The following is a 14,184-nucleotide window of genomic DNA, read 5'->3' as shown; positions in this document are numbered from 1 at the left end:
GGTACAGAAGTCATAGCCACGAAGGCTGCCACAGTTTGTTGTCTTTTGATCGCCCCTTGGCGTGATTTGCCTTTAGCTTTATCCCAGAACTTTTGTTTGTTATTCTTGGTCTTGGGATTCGGGGTGTCGTGGTAGTTTGTTGCTCGTTGAGGTACTTGATTGTTACTTGGATTGGAATTGTCGTTAACAATCCCACTAACATTCGCTTTGTTAGTGTTAAGGTGGGTCAGAACAGCTGACACGGCAGCCGAGACTGCAGCTTGAAAGGAAGCTGCATCAATCTGAAGAGTTGGTGTTTGGTTGATGGGTTGATCATTTTTCTTCGGAGACATGATTCTAATTACACGGAAAGAAAAATGAATTTGTGAGCAAGTATGGTTGAACCTAGACGTAGTTCAATCGTTCGTGTAAGGAATAGAAGTATGTTCTCGAAGGTTTGACCTACGTCCCTATGATGCAGTCCCAGTATGGAGTAGAAATAAATTAATAGAATGGTCTCAAAAATGATTATCTTCCAAACCAGGGTATTATTGGTTGGTGGATAACATGATCCAACCTTTCAGAGAAACTTGGAAATGATCCCAGAGTTAAATTACCATAGTCCAATAACTTGACTAGATGGGGTTTTAGATAGACTCCAATGAAAACATGATGAAAGCATTTGAACAAAGATTAACACGGAAGTTAGCTGGCTGTCGATATCATTGATGTTTAAGACATAATAGGTTTAGGAAATTGACCTTGTTATAGGTCTCACATCATATTCAGAGTAGAAAAGTCTTCGACAGCATAAAGACTTAAATAAAATTACTTACAGTACAAGGTAATTAAATATAAAGTACTAGACAGAACATAGACAGGAACACGGTATCTCCTACTGGCGATGATCACCCCTATGGTGAACCCTTAGTTCGGTTAGTTGACGTTCCATATCAAGCAGGTATCTCTTGTACACCCTCTGGCGTACTTGGAGCTCTATGAATTCGACGCGATTTTCAGCTAGTGCTTGCAGCAGGGTCTCATGGTTTCTATCAGATCTCTCACTTGTGATCAAGGTGATTGGTGCGAATGGTATGCATTCTTGAATTTGTATTAACCTCTTTGATACATTGGAGAGTCGTCATGCCCTGAATTTCATTTCGGGAAACTCTACGGATTAGGATTGGTAGAACTCTGTCTGCTGAGCTCCCTTCATTTACATTGTAGAAGCTTCGGTCTCCATTAAACGGCATAGGTTGATCTTGCTCTTCGCTCCATGTTTCCAAGCATTCTACCCAAGGAGGCGTCAGGCCATGAAAAGCGCAGAGAGGGTTAGGATTTAGAAATGGAGCTACCAGGGGTAGGTTCTCAACCTCAGGTTCGGAGTTATCAACATCCAAAAGGTTTTCAGCATGGTGATCATTCAAAGGGATTGGATGATCATTCTCGGGTTCTTCTTCAAACCCTCCAACATTGCCTTCCTTTGGAAGGTACGGGTTGCCGTGGGGATGGAGTCCAGCCACTGTGTTTGTACGAGAATAGGGAGATAAGGATTGTCTAGAACTAAGGCACATAAGGTTGACATCAAAGTTAAACTATCGTTTGCATAAAATACTCCTATAGTATTCTAAATGTTATGTTTGATTCTAAAGTTTATAAGTTTGGTAAGTTTTAGACTTGTTGTCCATTGTAGCTATCCCCTGGCATACACAGTTCGAGTCTCGAACAAATATAGTTGATCAGGCTATATTTATCCTAGTCCCGATTACATATCCCAAGGCATACCTATATTGCACAACTCATCTATAATACTTCTATATTGTTTTAATTATGACACTGACCCTGTTATTAGTATGAAATGAATGCATGCCTACTTTACAAAAACTAAATAAATTTAATTTTAAAAGTATGACTCTTACTCAGAGTGTTTTTTCCCAATTGTGTTTATAGTTGTATATCAAAAATGGTTTTCATATACTTAGTTCACTATAAACAATGTTATGATACCAATCTGTCACACCCCCAAACTAGAACGGTGGAAACGTTCGGGGGCGGAGGACGTCATGTCAAGTATCATAACAATTGAATAGTAAAGAAAGTACACACCACCATAATATAAATATATTTGAAAAGTTTACATGATTGTATGTGTTACATGTTTGCAAAAGAAATCAAATACAATATGGTGACCCAAAATATGTTATTAACGTCAGCGCGTTAGTCTTCAAAAGTAGTTGCTACCTGGTTTAGCGGTTTCCTGAGAATACAAGTTATTTCAAAGAAAAAGTATCAACATTTAAGTTGGTGAGTTCATAAGTAGTGTTTTGAGGAAATGTATGCCATTCGAAAGTGCGTGTGTGTTTTCCGAAAAATCCTATATTTTCTTATAAAAGTATGAAATGCATGAGAATATTTGTCGTATAAATTGTATGTATTTAAACCAGGAAAATCCCTTATTTTGCTAAAAGTGAAATGCAGTCTCAAATGACCGAGACCATAAGCTGTAAGCAACTATGACATGCTCAAAAGAATGATGTTGTAAATTGTTATTGTACAAAATGAATGTATATGAACTAGGAAAATCCTATATTTTCCTAAATGTGAAATGCAGTCTCAAATTACCAAGATCGTAACCTGTAAGCAATTATGACATGCTAAAAAGAAGATGTATAGTTTTATTGTTAAGTAAAACTAGTAGTGGAAGTGTTTATCCTGAGTTTTTGATTATGCTGATAATACCCTAGAATATAGTTATTACCCCCCAAGCATGATTGAGTTATGTATTACTACGTGCTTGATTCATTGTTTCCGCGTGTTGTGAGTTCCTCATAACCATACTAGATGCAGTACCTATGTTGACATTTGTCACCCCTAATGACGGATTGTAGCTAACAGTCAGGGTGCGGAGTTGTCAGCCCCGTCTATACACACTTGTCATGCTCTCCCTCCAAGAGACTATGGTTATAGGTGGGGACTTTCGTTTGGTACAAACAAAGCCATATGACACCACATGATTGCTAACAACGAGTTCACGAGTAATATGATGAAAAATCGTTTGTATGAAATGATTTCCTTTTCTACTGTGTTACAAAGACATGATGATGAGTTGAGTTTTCTTGTAAAACCATCATGTTATAGTTGAAATGGTTACCCTTGATATGATGTAGTATGCAAATGTATAAATAAAACATATTTATATTTATAAAACATATTGTATCCCAAGAGAGTAAAGTTGTGTTGTGAGGTATTTTGCATGATAATAACTTCATAAGATAGTTAAAACAACAGTATGAAAAGTATAGCAAAAGATCGATGTTTCACACGATTTTAGTCGTGTGTTTACTTGTATTCCCCCCTTAAAAGTGTATAAAAGAATTTACAAAACATTTGAAAATGTAGTTATAGGGGTATGAACTCACCTGATTGATTGAAGAAAGCGAGATGAAAATCGAGTAGAACTTCAACTCGGAAAAGTTGATTTTCTCGGGATTCTCGAGAATCTCGGAAATCCCGAGAATCTCAGGAATTCGAAACCTTCCTCCGGGACTTGAAGGTGAAAACTGGGGCTTTGGGAGGGTCTCGGGGGCTTAAACGCAGAGTTTCGGCACGAGAAAGAAGGGAACTGAGCAATGAAACTCGGAGCCCTTGAAATCTATTTATAGGGCCTTTTCTGGTGTGCCACGTCATGGCTAAGGCTGGACACGTTGTGGGGAGCAAGTATTATCCTCTTCCATTGATTGGACGCCCTCAGTCACTTGTCGGGTCGCGACAAAACTGTGCCACGTCGTGGCAAACCTGACAGCCTCGGATTTCGGGCCTCGAACTTGTAAAATCCGTAACATTCACATACGAGCTCCGTTTTCAACGTTCTTTATATGCACGCGTAGCTGAAAATATGCTCTACAACTCCCATTTAGACTTCATCGGCTAATTTTGAATTTATTTTGAATTATTTATTTTTAACGGTCCAGAACAAGAAAATTCTGTTAAAAATCCATAACTTCTTCATCCGATGTCCATTTTCGTCAGACTTTTCATCATTGCACTACTATTGTTGAGACCTTCGATTCTCATTTAGGTTGTTTTGGCCAAAAGTATCTCGATCTCTATTTCGAGTTTTTAGCTGTCTACTGCTATATCCGGATCTTGGAAAAATCATTTCTTCATACGAAGTCAGATTTGGACGTTCTTTTTATGTACGCTCGTGGTTAAATGTTATATACAACTTTCATGTAGATATTTAAGGCTAAAAACTATTGTATTGAAACTTCATGTTTTTCGTTTACTCGATGTTGCCGGTTTTGTTGGGTATTTTAGAATTGTTATAACTTCCTCGTTACAACTCAGATTTTTGTGTTCTTTATATGTATGAAAACCTTGTTACGATTACTACCACTTGATTTAACCCAACTATGATTTTAGTAAAGTTATATTTTGACCTAAATTTGACTGGTTTTACATTACATTATCTCTAAATATCGGGTTGTCACAGTTTACGGCCATAAGCTCATACTTATGTGACCATTTGATGTTGAATGCTCTATAAGGCCCTAAGAAGCATTCCTACTTAATGGCTTGGTCTATGGAAGAGTTTAGGGCATAATATAACTCCTTTTAGGAGTTTACGGCCCTGGGACCATATCCCTTGGAGATTACGGCCGTAATCTCCCTTGGGAGGGTGTTTGTGGTGTTTTCGAGTCCCTAATTTAACTAGGAACTAAACTAGGCTATTGTACAAGGCTTTAGAAGAGTTTATTGCACCATTTGGCACTATTTTTTGGAGTTCACGGCCCTGGAACTTCTTGGGCCGTGAACACCTTACTCTTGGTGTTCTAAGGGTGTTTTCTAGTCTTAAACTCATTAGGGTACATGTCTAAACTAGTCTTTTGGCTTAAGGAAGGCTTTTAGGGTGTTTTGGCACCTAAAAATGGAGTTCACGACCCAAGAACATCTTTGGCCGTGAACTCACTTCTAGCCTTTGTTTCTTAATGATTTTGTGGTCTAAACATGTCATTGTGGTTTCTAGGTTGAGTTCCAAGGCTTGGAGGGACATTGGGCACACTTTGGCCCTTATAAAAGAGTTTACTCCCCAAGGCGTTCTTGGGCGGTAAACTCTCGAATCTTGTTGTCTTGATATGATTTTGATGCTATTAAGCACAATCTAAGCTATATAATACAACTAGATAGAAGTACTCACGAATTGGGATGAAAACCAAAAGATCCGCGAGAGAGAAAATGGCTTTTCTCTAGTTGGAAATGTAACTAATGAATAAATATGGTTCAGAATCCTATATTGTAACGCCCGTAGATCCAGGCTAGTCAATTAGAGACGTTAAGCGTCAAAAAATGACTTTTTGATGGAAGATTATTTTGAAGGAATAATCTTAATTAAGTTATAGTATACGTTACAAGGTTTCCGTGCATATAAAGAACGCCGAAATCCGAGTTATAACGAAGAAGTTATGACCTATCGAAGTTTCGCGATATAACCGGCACGACACATCCGATGTAAATAGTGAATTTATGTTAGAGCGATATTTGTCCTTAGCGATCTAAATGAAAGTCATAGAATACGTTAAACCGAGAGCGTGCATAAAAAGAACGTCTAAATCTGACTTCGTATGAGGAAGTTATGATTTTTCGAAGTTTCAGCATTAGCAGTATGCAGCCCGAAACTCGAGATTCAGGTCGAGTGATATTTACCCAAAACTTTCTCAATGAGAATTGAAGATCTCATCAATATTAGTCCAACGATAAAAAGACAGATGAAAACGGAGTTCAGATGAAGGATTTATGAATTTCGAACGGAGTTTTCCTGTCCCGGCCTACTAAAAGTAATATATTTATAATATATTATAAATAAAGTCAAAATTATCCAATGGAGTCTAAATGAGAGTTGTAGATCATAATCTCACATTCGCGGCGATATAAAGAACGTCGAAAACGGAGTTCGTATGCGAAAGTTATGAATTTCTGAAGTTCGGGGCACGAAACCCGGTACTGTGTCAGAGTTCACGACGTGAACACTGTGTTCACGACGTGAATTTTGAGATTTAACCTTCCGGAGCTGTCAGACACAAGTGGATGAGTGACGCATGCAGTGACGATCAATCCCCACGACGTGAGTCTTAAAACTCACGACGTGAACCCTAAAATCTCACCCTATAAATAGAAATCAAGGGTCAGCCGCTTTTGGTTGCTCCTCCCTTGCTCTCTCACTCCCGATACCTTCTCTAAGCCCTATTTTACCCCCCGAAGCCCCGGTATCATCCCGAGACCCGAAGCAAGTCCCGAAGCCCGAAGATCCCGAGAAGAAAAAGAGTTTCCGAGTCGAAGCTCTGTCCGCGAAAAACCCGGTGTGTGAAGTGATCCCGGTTTCACCGAAGAAGTACTACTCTTAGAGCCGTAGTGCTGTCTGATCATCTTCTGATCAAGTGAGTGTATACTACCTTTCATAAACACAATAATAACACAAGTATGGTTTGAGTGTATTAAGTATATTGTTGTTTATATGTGTGAGTGTGTGGTTACTTTCTTCTAATGCATAATTATTAAGTATTTAGTATAAAATACGTGTTATGTGTATATTTTGTTGTTATATGCGTGAATGTATATTCACTTTCTTCTATCTCATAGATCTGATTTATTTTCTATGAAATACGTGTTATGTGGGTATGCCTCATCTGTTATGTGGAATAGGTATTGAATGAGAATGTTATACAGGTTTTAAACTATGTATAAAAATATATATTTTTATCTACTAATATGTTGGGTAGAACATGGGTAGATAGTTGATGTGTGATAAACAGATGAGAGGCCCCGATGTTGTTGTTGTTGATCTAGTTATTCAGCGAGTATGGATTAGACCTAGAGGTTAGTTTTAGATCCGGGAGTATGGATCAGGTAAAGAGATAAAACTTGTTATTAGTCCGGGAGTATGGATTAAGACTAAGTTAATTGTCCTTAGTCCGGGAGTATGGATTGGGTATAGTTATTGATCCGGGAGTATGGATTAGATCAGGATTAGGGTATAGTTAATTGTCCTTATTCCGGGAGTATGGATTGGGTACAATTATTGATCCGGGAGTATGGATGAGATCAGGAGGTTAGTTTTAGATCCGTGAGTATGGATCAGGTGAAAAAGGTTAGTTTTAGATCCGTGAGTAGGGATCAGGTAAAGAGGAAAATTTTAGATACGAGAGTTTAGATCGTTTCGTTGTGAGGATCGATGGGGTGGGATAAGAGTTGCCTTTATATGGTGAAATTGTACAGGTTTGAATGTTCTATATTTATAAATATATGATATAATATTGTGGGATGAAAACCCTATATGCTCACCAGGCTCCCAAGCCTGACCCACTCAGTTTTTTTTGTATCACAGTTATTAATACGAAGACATATTTCACAGAGAGATTTAAAGGAGATATAAATCAGTTGTGTAATTAAATGTAAGTTCGGTTTATGCTTATATGTCTGTATCGGAACATGACATCCCGAGGTTTTATTATTAAATGAAAATACATTCTCTTTGAGAAATGTTTTGATAAGTTATTATCTTATCTTGTTTTGGGAACAAATTCCGCAACCATTTTCTTTAAAAGATTACTCTGATTTTATAAAACAAAGCATAAACAAATCGGTCTTTTCTGGCCGTAAAAATGGGGATGTCACATATATATAGTCTTGGGATTTTTGGCAGAAAATATTTTTATTCAGGCATTGAATTCTAATATCAACAAGCTTTTGGAATAACGGAGTTGCACAAAACCCAAGTGCATCCACTCTCCTGATATCTCCTTAAGTGTAAATCTGAAATACTCAAACTTTTACCCAAAAGTCTGGAAATTTACTATAACTGTTCTAACTTTTATTTACTGGATATGGTTGTAACGAATGGAAATTTCGAGTTGTCACATCATCCCCCTGTTAAAGGGAATTTCGTCCAAAAATTAGAATTTAGGTAAGGAAGTAGGTATGAATGATCGAGTCGAGAGGTGGGAAACTTCCTAATCGAATGGTTCTCATGCTCCTAAGTGAAATTGGGTCCTTGGTTGGTATCCCAACGAACCTTCACTAAAGGGTGACGGTGTTGCTTCGTCCGCTTGACCTCTTGGTCGAGGGTCACTACGGTTCTTTCACGAAGGCAAGGATCTCGTTAGTCTCGATCTCGTTGAGTGGAATTATGAGATTCCTGACGTAAAGGTACGATTTCAAGATCAAGACGCGAAGAGTAAAATGTACGTTATTGAGTTCTCGGAATAGATCTAGTCTGTGAGATACAGGACCGATTCTGGCAAGAATCTCGGAGGTCCTGACTATCTTGGATTTAGCTTTTCGCGCGTTGAGAAGCGCATTAAGTATTCCCAGAGTGAGTTTTCCTAAAGAACTTGGTCACTCACTTGGAATCTCCAAGGTTTCTTTTTTCTTGTTTAACTTCTCAGTCAATGGCCACCCCTTGTTGGGTTAGAGTCATAAAACGGTTTTGACAAATTGAAAGAGTACTCAAAATTTCCCACATCACTAATAGTGTGTCATAGGAATCTGACTCTTCAATTTCAAAACTCGTGCTTAGAGAACTTCACGAAAGTTCTTCCGAGGGTAAGGTTTCCATGGGTTCCTTCTCACTATGAGGGTAGCTAAATAAGTCATTACAAGGGGAATGACGAACTAATCTATGTAAGAATGGTGTACCCTACTCATTAAGATCATGAATATTATTGGAATATTGGCCCTATCCGAGGGGTATCACTACGGACTCAAAGTGTCCGCATTGAGTTCGGAGGGTAGTCTTCCAGACATTCTTCCCTAACACTCAAACTGGTGATATTCGGATCTTAGGTCCATTTCTGAAAGTCATCCTTTCCTTGCGTTGGCTCAACTAATTCGTCTATGCGTGGCAGAGACAACGATTTCTAACGGAAAAATCTGGACGGAGCCCTTGATAGCCGAGGCACATATGATGCAATCCGTCGATCTCTGGAAGAATAAGACCGGAGCTCTCCAGGGTGAGAAGCCTAGTCTTCCAATTATATTTCTGCGTAGTTCGCTAAGTTGTCCGGAATGTTCTTGTATCTCCGTAGGTGTTTAGACTGAAGGGGAATCTGTTTACAGAAGTCTTACTGGGTTCTAAGTTTGTGCACATGAGAATGCGATTACTCATAGTCTTGGGCAGTTCTCCGTCCTGAAGTTCATTTTAGAATCCATACTTGGTTCAACGATCACCATCTCGGGTATACGAGTCGTATATAATTAAGATTGAAAAGATATTCGAATAACTGATTCTTCTTTAAGCTCACATCCTATCGAGGAAAATAAGTTAAAGCGAAATCATCAATTCTAAACCTGTAGAACCTTGATTATATATCGCCCATATGTATACATTCTTCAGCGACAGATCAACCGTATGGATCTTTGGATTAAACTTGACGTACTGCACGAGTGGTACTTCGGGGATTTCTTTGGAAAAGAGAAGAACTATGAGGTACTCCACGCATGAGTACTTCGGTGTTCTGAAATGTCGGTTTTGCTAAAAAGACGTTTACTGATAAAGAGATGTACGTATGAAGTTGTTTTTGTGAGGATCAAATTGAATCGAGTTGTATGATAATGTCGGAATCATACGGAAACTTAAAGACATTATATTTAAATGTAAGACGTTACAGAAAAACACAATCGTGCAACCATCAACAGAGTTACAGTACTTTAGACTTACTACAAGACCATTGCTGCGAATGAGGTATACTACAAAAGACAAGTATACGCAGCACGAGCATCCCTATACCGACAGGATTCCGCAAAAGATAAGACTCTAGATACACTAGTTTTAAACATGTTTTAGAACATACAAAATACTGACGATTGGGAGGGAACCTATACTGTGGTAGGGTCCTTAACTGCCTCTTTCCATTCTGAGGTCAAACTCCTCCGGATTCGCCGTTGTCCTTCTCTGCTGGACAGTCCCTCTTGAAGTGTCCCATGATCCCACATAGATGGCATATCTGAGAGGTTTGGACATTGTTGGTTGAAGTAATGTGTTGGATCTGGGTCCTGCAGCAGCTGGTAGTATGTCCATTATTGTTGCACTTAAAACAGTGTAACGGAAAACAACTACCCAGATGATGAAAGTTACACTCATAGCATTTCGGTAGGTTTCCGGCATATTGTCTGGCCGGTGTAGGGAAAATTGGGACACCAGAAGGAATGGTAGTAGGAGGTACAGATGTCGTAGCTGTGAAGGTCATTATCGGTGGTTGTTTCTTGTTCGCCCCTCGAAGCGATTTGTCCTTCTTTTTGGCCCAAAGCTTCCATTTGTTACTCTTGGTCTTGGAACTTGGGATATCGTGGTAGTTTGTTGATCGTTGAGGTACTTTATTGTCACCTGGATTGGAATTGTTGTTAACAACTCCGCTAACATTCGCGTTTTTAGCGTGAAGGTGGGTCAGAATAGCTGACACGGCAGCCGAGACTGCAGCTTGAAAGGTAGCCGCATCAATCTGAAAGGTCGGTGCTTGGTTGATGGGTTGATCGTTTTTCTTTGGCGACATGATTCTGTTTCACGGAAAGAAAATGAATTCGTGAGCGAGCATGGTTGAACCTAGACGTAGTTCGACTGTTTATGAAAATAATAGAAGTATGTTCTGGTGAGTTTGACCTACATCCCTATGATGCAATCCTAGTACTGAGTGAGAGTAAGTTCGTAAAATGGTCTCAAGACGTTTGTCGTTCAAGCCGAGGTATCGATGGTTGGTGAATAACATGTTCCAACCACTAAAAGAGACTTGGAAATGTCTCCGAAGTTAAATTACTATAGTCCAATAACTTGACTAAAGCATGTTTCAGATAGACTCCAATGAAAGTATGATAAGAGTACTTGAATAAAGAATGACACAGAAGTTAGCCGACTGTCAATATCTTTGATATTCATGACATAAAAGTTCGGGAAAATGACCTCGTAAAGAGGTCTTACATCATATCCATAGAAGATAGTCCTTAACAGCATAAAGACCTAACCAAAAGTTCTTACAGCACACGATAGTTTCATAGAAAATGCCACATCGGGCATAGACAGAAAAATGATTCCTTTTTAACAAGGAAAAATAAAGTAAAGCATCTGCTACTGGCGACGGTCATCCCTCTGGTGAACTCTCAGTTCAGCCAGTTGACGTTCCATATCAAGTAGGTATCTTTCGTATACCCTCTGACGTACTTGGAGCTCTATGACTTCGGCTTGGGTTTCAGCTAGTGCTTGTAGTTGGGTTTCATGGTCTCTCTCAGATCTCTCACGAGCATGTTCAAGGCTGTTGGTGCGAAGGATATGCATCCCTCCATTGGTGTCAACTTCCGCGATACGACGTAGAGCTGTCCTGCCCTGAATTTCGTTTCGGGCAACTCTACGGATCAGGATTGGTAGAACTATGTCTGTTGTGCTCCCTTCATTTACGTTGTAGAAGCTTCGGTCTCCATTAAACGGAATAGGTTGATCTTGATCTTCGCTCCATGCTTCTAAACATTCGACCCATGGAGGCATTAGGCCATGAAAAGCCGGACGAGGGTTAGGAATTGGAACGGGAGCTACCGGGGGTAGGTTCTCAACCTCGGGTTCGGAGCTACCATCATCTGTGAGGTCTTCATCATGGTGATCATTCAAAGGAATCGGATGATCATTCTCTGGTTCTTCTCCAAACCATCCAGCAATGACTTCGTTCGGAAGGTACTGGTTGCTGTGGGGATGGAGTCCAACCATGTTATCTACACGAGAATTGGGGTAAGAAAATAATTATTAGACGAACTATCTAGATAATTATTCAGAAACTCTTCATTAGTTACATCGCTATTTGTGAAGTGCATACCAGTTATATGTAATCGAAACAGGATAGGCCTTCGAATAAGTGGCCTTAACTCCAAATTCACACAAAATAGGGGTAAAGTAAAATTTTCACAGATTCTAAGCCTATAACATCTTAATTACATATAGCCTTAGTGTATCCACTTAGCAACTATCAACTTAGTAATGAAGATCCCGTTTTAGTTCTCATGTATAAAGTACTTATAGTAACACCAAATACCCTATACTATTTTAAGTTTAATGTTATGTTCTACTGCTCTCATTGTGGTATTGTTGGTAAGATTTTTGACTTGTTGTAACCACACAACTACACTTAGGCACATGCTAGTCAACCCTCGGATAATATAGGTGATCAAGCTATATCTTCCCAGTTTTGAGTATATGTCTGTAAGTCCACCTGTGTTGCCCAACAATCGTAATTCTTTTGTACCGTCTAGTGACACTGATTTTAGTATGAATGCAGCACGTATACTTAATTAAATATTTTATTATTTAAAGTATAAACTCTTGGTCAGAGTATTTTAATCCCATTGTATTTATAGTCTGTATATCTTTTATGGGTTGATATACTTAATTCACTATAAACAATGCTCTGATACCAATCTGTCACACCCCAAAACCAAGAACGGCGGAAATGTTCTAGGGCGGAGGACGTCATGTAGAGTATCACAACAATGAAAAGTAGTAAACAAGCAACAACATCATCCATTGCATTAATAATATAATTTTAATACAAGTGTGTTCTGTCAAATTATAATAGACACTAAAGTAATCAAAATGAAAGATAAGTCTTGAACGAGCTCCATCTTCTCTAAACCTTGCATCGGTACCTGTCTATCGATGACCTGAGGATACAAGTTATTTTGAAAGAGAGTATCAGCTTTAAAGCTGGTGAGATCATAAGTATTAATGTGTTTTAATTTGTATGTAAGTATTTGCATGATATGTAATGAAAGACTTGAAAATGTTTTGAAAGAAAGTTCGTGTAAGTATAAAAATGTTTGTAAAACAACTGTAAACGGTTGAAAAACCCTAGAAATCCCTATGATTCCTACTATTATAAAAGGCAGTCTTCTACCAAGACCTAACTATTCTAAATGTAGTCTTCTACCAAGACCCAACTGTTCTAAAGGTAGTCTTCTACCCAGACCCGACTGTTCTAAATGTAGTCTTCTACCAAGACCCGACTGTTCTAAATGTAGCCTTCTACCAAGACCCGACTATCCTACTATTATTGTTATTATAAGAAAATTGTATCCTTTGGTACTAGGCTACTCAAATAATTCACCTCATCGGTTATGTGAATGAGTCACAAGGTAGAGGTAATAATATAAATAACCTAAGTGTTATCCTTTTGTACTAAGATAACTAACAGTGTCAACTGAAGACATCCGTAGATGTACATTTACCTCTGTTGCTAACAGCTGGGTGTAGGAATAGTTAGTCCCTTAAAGTATACTTGTAATAGTATCAACCGTTGACATCCGTGGATGTGCTTTTACCTCTGTAGCTAACAGAGATTCTAGGAATGGTTAATCCCGCAACGTATCCTTTGGTACTAGGATATTAAATCCAATCTATCTCGCCGATTATGTGGTTGTATCATAAAGTGAAGATAAGAATGAGGATTATATAACAGAATCTATACATATAAAATGTACTATTAATTCATCATATGTTATTTATGTAAACGTACTCATGTAAGTTTACCCATGTAAATGTGCTCATGTAGATGTATCTATGTAAATGTACTCATGTAAGTGTACTCATGTAAATGTAATCATGTAAACATATCTATGTAATAGTATAGTAATGTACTATGTGTACTAGCTGTGACATGTGATCCCTCTCTATCTAGCAAGTATTGACTCATGAATGAACTGACTCCTTTTATGATATCTTGTTCTAGTAATAGTTCTAGTATCTTCCTAAACTACCCATATGGTAGCTTATTGGTAATGTAACTGGCATGTATGAACATGGAAGTATACCCTTGTTACCCAAGGGTACTGAATGAACTGGGAGAACCTTTATGACTATATATGTAAACATGATATATAACTAATATTTAAACGGCCTTCGGACGGGTACCCGATATCCCACCAGACCACATCTCAAACGCGAAAAGGAAATAGGGTGGATAGCCTTCCTAAGTCCTTTTAACATTTCTTATATAACTATACATATATATATATATATATATATATATATATATATATATATATATATATATATATATATATATATATATATATATATATATATATATATGCATGCAATTTACAATATAAAAGCATAAAATAAGTTTTGTAAAACCTTTTGAACATGATTTCTATCCAAGAAAAGATCGACTTGATGTC

The sequence above is a fragment of the Lactuca saligna genome, chromosome 8 (genome assembly GCF_052625555.1).
Source record: "Lactuca saligna cultivar CGN05327 chromosome 8, ASM5262555v1, whole genome shotgun sequence".
In the NCBI taxonomy this organism is placed as follows: Eukaryota; Viridiplantae; Streptophyta; class Magnoliopsida; order Asterales; family Asteraceae; genus Lactuca; species Lactuca saligna.
Note: the sequence above shows the minus strand (reverse complement) of the source record.